Source organism: Triturus cristatus, chromosome 2_1 (genome assembly GCF_964204655.1).
Source record: "Triturus cristatus chromosome 2_1, aTriCri1.1, whole genome shotgun sequence".
NCBI classification, from domain to species: domain Eukaryota; kingdom Metazoa; phylum Chordata; class Amphibia; order Caudata; family Salamandridae; genus Triturus; species Triturus cristatus.
In genome coordinates, this window is record NC_140581.1 from 486,876,427 (window position 1) to 486,882,426 (window position 6,000).

Here is a 6,000-nt window from a genome sequence, read left to right on the forward strand (position 1 = left end):
TTAGTTTATAGCTATTCATTGATGCACATCAGCACATATTATTACTGCAGGAATACATACCAGTGAATTCATAATCTATTCTGTGAACATTCTCACACTTATTCTTGGGTAAATTCATTCAACCATTAAAATAAAGTCTACTGTTCACCATGGCTTCTGGGTGTGTGTGGAACCTATCACCTCCTGAAACTTTCCTACGTGCAGGAGGTGAGCCTGCCCTCAAGTGGGAGGAATGGAGAGAATATTTCTTGAATTATATCTCCACATTAGAAGAGGATGATGAGGTGAAAGCAGAGAGGAAGTATAAAATGCTCATGCATTGTTTAGGAGCTGGAGGTATAAAAGTATACCATGCAATCAACAAGAAAATCAGAGTAGAAAATGAAGGTGACATGTTCACCAACGCAATTGACGATCTCAACACGTATTATAAACCGACAGTTTGTGTCGGAGTAGACCGTTATAAATTCTTTCACAGGAAACAAGGAGATAGCGAATCAATTGATGATTACGTATCTGTGCTAAAAAATCTGGCCATAAATTGTCGCTTTGGAGCTCTTCATGACGAGTTCATTCGAGATCAAATAGTGATGCAGGGTTCAAACTCAAATATACAGGATAATTTGTGGGCGAAGGGTGAATACCCCCTACAAAACATTATAGACATTGCAAGGAAGGCTGAATTTACTGGACGTTGTGCAAAAGCGGTTCTCTCTGAGACTAAAGAGAAGAAGGAAGGCGACACCGTAAGCAGGGTGACAGACAGGAAAAACTTTAACAGGCAAAATGTGAATCAAAGAAATTATAAATCAACTTACAAGAGAAATGAAACAACAAAAAACTGGGGCCACTGTTACCGGTGTTTGAGTGAATCACATTTAGCGAATTACCTCAAATGCCCAGCAAGGGAAGTAAAGTGCACACATTGTGGTGTAAAAGGACATTATGTCAAAGCCTGCAATAAGAGGAAACCACAAAAGGTCAAGGTGGTTGAATATAACGATGACTTTAATGAGAATGAAACAGACACTGATGATATCAATATGTTTGTACTTAACATAGATGATGGAACAGGATGACAAGGTGAACAAAATAAGCACAGCAAAGTCAATTACCAAAACAAAGAAACCTATATGCTCTATGTCGATAGGTGGGGTAAACATTGACAGGGTCACCTTACACTATAGTTAGCAAAGGGGTTTGGAAAGAAAGAAAAAAATAAAAATAAAAAAAAATAAATAAATAAATAAAATCGAACAAACTCTTGGAAGTAAACTAGAAAGACCGGATATAAAAATCAGATCGTTCACAGGAGAACCCATTGATGTTTGCGGGTATAAAAAATGGAATTTTATTTACAAAGGGCGTGAAGCTGAAGGCAATCTATATGTTTCTAAAGTGGGACAATCCGTAATAGGATGGATGGATCAGGGTAATTTGGGCATCATCCTAGACCCAAGCAAAGCGGAACCCGTGTTAAGCCTATTTGATAACAAGGATTATGCGGATTCGCTGCTTAAAAAATATCCCAAAGTGTTTAGTGGAGCAGTGGGTGAGATGAAAGGATATCAACACAAGATCAAACTCAAACCTGTGACAACTCCCGTAGTACACAAGGCAAAAAACATTCCGTTTGCGATCAAAGATGAAGTAAGAGCCCAGTTAGATCAACTCATGTGCGAAGGGATAATTGAAAAAGTTGATGCATCAGAATGGGTCGCACCCCTTGTTATAGCAAAGCGACCCAACGGCAAGTTGAGGCTCTGTGTTGACCTACGAGATTTAAATCAGAACATTATTGTGGAACAGTACCCTCTACCTAAAATTAATGAAATGTTGGCTTCGACTAAGGGTGTCAAATGGTTTTCTACAGTTGATCTCAAATCTGCGTATCACCAGGTACCCCTACATCGCGACAGCAGATCCCTAACTACATTCATCACACCTTATGGGTGTTTTAGATTTACCAGAGTGCCTTTCGGTTTAGCCTCAGCGGCTGCAATGTTCCAGCGACTCATGATTAACATTTTTGAGGGAGTTTCTGGAATTCTGCTCTTCCAGGACGACATCTTAATTATGGGCAAAACTAAAGAAGAGCATGATTGTAGAGTTGAACAAGTTGTAGAGTTGAACAAGTATTGGAGATACTGGACAGAAAGGGACTCACCGCAGAGCATGCTAAATGCAAGTTCGTGAGCAATTCTGTGAATTATCTGGGGCATCAAATAACCGGCAACGGTATCAGTCCAAAAAAATAACTCATACAGGCAATAAAAGACTCACCTGTGCCAGCAAACAAGGATTAGTTGAGATCTTTCCTAGGATTGGTAGAGTTCTACTCAAAGTTCATCAGGAATTTCGCACTAAAAACGTATGCACTTAGACAGCAGTTAAAACTGATGAACAAGTTTGAATGGAATAATGAATGCGAAGAAGCCTTCCAGAACTTAAAGGCAGATATGTGCACAGCTTTACCCTTACAAGGCTATGACCCTGCATTACAAAATTATGTAACAACAGACGCAAGCAATAGGGGTTTAGACGCTGTTCTCACTCAAAAAGACTCCAAAGGGGTCGAATACACAGTAGCTTTTGCCTCACGCTCGCTTACACAAGCAGAAGAGAAATTTTCAGTAATAGAACGGGAAGCGCTAGCTTGTGTGTGGGCCCTGGAGCACTTCAGACAATACAGTTGGGGCAGAATGGTACATTTGTGCACTGATCACAAACCTTTAACTAAAGTACTCACTACAAAGGGTTTATACACCGCCTCGCCAAGATTGGCTAGGCTGTCAGTACGCCTATTTGATTTTGTGTACAAAGTACAATATGTTCCTGGTGTTAAAAATGTGGTTGCGGACTACCTAAGCAGGATGCCCGTCAAAACAAACGACATCGAAAACAACGAAGTAGAAGAACCGTGTATAGCGAATGTCCTAGAACACACCTGCGGAATTGATAAAGAAGAGTGGTTCATTGAACAGAAAAAGGATGACATTATCAGTCAAGTCTTAAAAAAAATTAATGAGGGATGGTCTGGAAAAAACAAAACTACCAGAACCCCTTAAGCACTTCTGGGAAGTCAAGGATGAATTGTCCCTAGAAGATGGATTCCTACTAAGAAGTGGGAGATTTGTGCCACCGATGTCAATACACTCTAAAATACTTAGAATATGCCATGAAGGGCACCTGGGAATCGCAAAGACTAAAAGCAGGATCAAGAATATGTATTGGTGGCCTTGGGTCAGTAGAGATGTTGAAAGAACAGTCAGGGAATGTAAATTGTGCATGGATGCAGATAAAACACAGGTTGCGTTTAGACCGCCTTTGCACCCCATTCCCTGCCCCTCAATGCCTTGGGAGAGAATAGGTATTGACATAATGGGACCAGTGTCTGAAGATCTTGAACAATGGTATTTGGTTGTAATCATAGATCACTTTACCAAATGGCCTGAAGTTAAAATGACAAACAAACCTGATGCTCAAAGTATAGTGAAATTCATGGATGAAACTTTTGCACGGGAATGCCTTCCTAAGCAGATTGTGAGCGACAATGGTGCGCAATTCACGTCAGAATTATTTAAGAATTACATTCTCAGACACAACATCAAACATAAGACAACGTCAGTCTACCATCCCGCAGGAAATGGTACTGTTGAAAGATTCAACAGAGTTTTAAAGGGCACCATCAAGCTTGCAATCAATAGTAAACTCAACTGGAAGCAAGAAGTTTTCAGAACAGTGTGGGCGTACAGAATTACACCTTGTGAAACGACAGGACATAGTCCATTTGAACTGATGCGGGGAAGGACACCTCTCTCAAGAGACAATGTTGGCTGGATTAAAGCAGCTAAAAGAGTACATTGGTCTGCAAGAGAGGTCAAGGAGAGACTTGCTCAAACCCAGCTCAAGACTAAGAAAAACTATGATGAAAAATATGGATGTAAATATGTGGATCTCAAAGTAGGAGACCTGGTCAAAGTGAGGAGAAGTGGTCATGTAGGTAAGACATGGAACAGGTATACCACACCTTTGACCGTGCAAAATGTGTTTTGCAATTCAGCACTCCTGAGTGATGGTAGAGTATGTCACTTCTCCGCCCTGTCTGCATACAGAAACCCATCTAAGGAAAAAAATGACTCCGTGCAGACAGAATCCATAGAGAACTCTACACCTACAACTAAAGGCAAAAGGGCAACCATAATTTACTCCTCAGACTGTGAGTCCGACTATGAGTTCCTTGCATCATCGGCACCTGCTGTGTGCAACAAATCAGGATCCATCTTAACGCCTGCTACTGGAACTATCAATCAGTCAAATACTACGAGAACCAAGCGCATGTTGCCGCCTACGCCGTCAAGTGATACTTCACCGCTAATTAGCAGGAGCCGAACTGGAAGGTTGTTGGGTCCACCGGTTAAACTAAAAGACTATGTCTGTGAGTGATTGTCACAGTGTCTAGGGTTGAACTTATAACTATCGTTAAATTGTTATTGTGTTAGTCATTTGCAAAGGGGGAAGATGTGTTACGTTTAATCTATTGTCCACTAATGGACACCGTTCAGCTGCGCGCTGTAGTGTCCCTGCGCGGACACCATACCCTCAGTGAAGTCACCAGCTGTTAACTGTCAGGATGACAGCTGACAGCTGATCGCCGATCTGACATGTTCATAGCTCCAGCTTCTGTAGGAGCATGTGTTGGCGCTTAAAATTAAAAGAACTTATTCAAATTACTTCGTGCCGGAGCTCTTAACACTTCACAAATATAAAACTCAAATATCCTCAGCCAATTACTTCATAGTATGCCCCTACCCCTACCTAGTTCGCAGTATGCACTCACTTACCAAAAACACTCACTCCTACCCCATTCTGAGACCATCTCATTTAAAAAAATAAAATTAAAACTCCCACAGCTGGCCACACAACTTTCGCAAGGGATGGGTATGTCACTTACTACTCCTGAAGAGCCTCGCCCTCTTCTGGTCCCACCCGTTACATACACTGGTCTTCTCACCGCAACATTCGCACATCAACTGTAGCAGTCACCTTGTTCCGCTGCACCCTCTACCTCACTGACTTTGTGACCCATTCCCCTACCCCCTCTTCTTCTCGGGACAGCGGCCTGCAATGTAGTCCGGGGTCCTGGGTTTTCCTCGGGTGGTGGGATAGTGAAGATCACCAGTAGGATAACTCTGGGGATCCCGCACGAACAGCATGTAGTGAAATAGCTAGACGCTTTACTCCTACGCGCATACCTTTTCCTCTGGCGTGTGCACTCCAGGTGTTCTGCAGCTGATGAGTTTAAGGCTCCACACTGAGCCAGGGGGCAAAAAACAGGCACACACGAGGGGGGAAGATGGCAGTAGAGGAAGACCGGAAGCGACGCACCGGCCCACGTGACCCACTCCTACAGTCTTTCGTCTGTTTCAATGACCATGATGCACAGTACGAGTCGGATAAACCCCGGGTCGGTGGGTTGGATTTGGAATATAGCTGACAAGCACCCTCTCGTTCCATGAGTGACTAGAGAGACCAGTCCCATGTTTTTCTCTAGATAACCAACTTTAAAACTAGTAACCGGTCCGGTCACGAGCAGCGGCCATGTTAAGGTCAGGCTGTTTATATGTATACGCTTTTGCATTAGAGTAGCAGTCGAATGGAATTGATCTTTATTACGTTTTGATATTGTCCTTCTACGGAGAGCGACAAAACAAATCAACGCAAGTAAATATATGACACGATAAAAGGGTACATAAAAGCTATACTAAAAGGGTAAATAAAAGTTATTATAAATTCAATTCTCCTATGTTATGTTATTGTAGAAATAAAGGGAAGTAGACGAACGGTAGTTCAAGGGTTTATTAAGAAGAATTCCAACACAGCATGAGGTGAGGGCGGGAGGTCAGGAGGAGCGTCAGGAGCATAGGAGAGAAGCTGGCGTCTGTCAACATTCCAGAACGCTCAGCTGATGACGGAGGGTGGGGAGAGGGTACAGGTGGC

At 42.5% G+C, this 6,000-nt stretch overlaps 1 protein-coding gene across 2 annotated transcripts in view; it reads right to left on the reverse strand.

The window, feature by feature from the left end:
• Positions 1-5,425, reverse strand: part of BTF3 (basic transcription factor 3) — a 104,316-nt gene extending 98,891 nt beyond the window's left edge. The window contains exon 1 of one of the 2 annotated variants that reach the window (XM_085632336.1): positions 5,256-5,425. The gene's annotated coding sequence lies outside the window, so the exon portion shown is untranslated. The remainder of the gene's footprint in view (positions 1-5,255) is intronic. The other variant, XM_085632337.1, reaches the window with a different exon arrangement.
• Between the last annotated feature and the right edge of the window lie 575 nt (positions 5,426-6,000).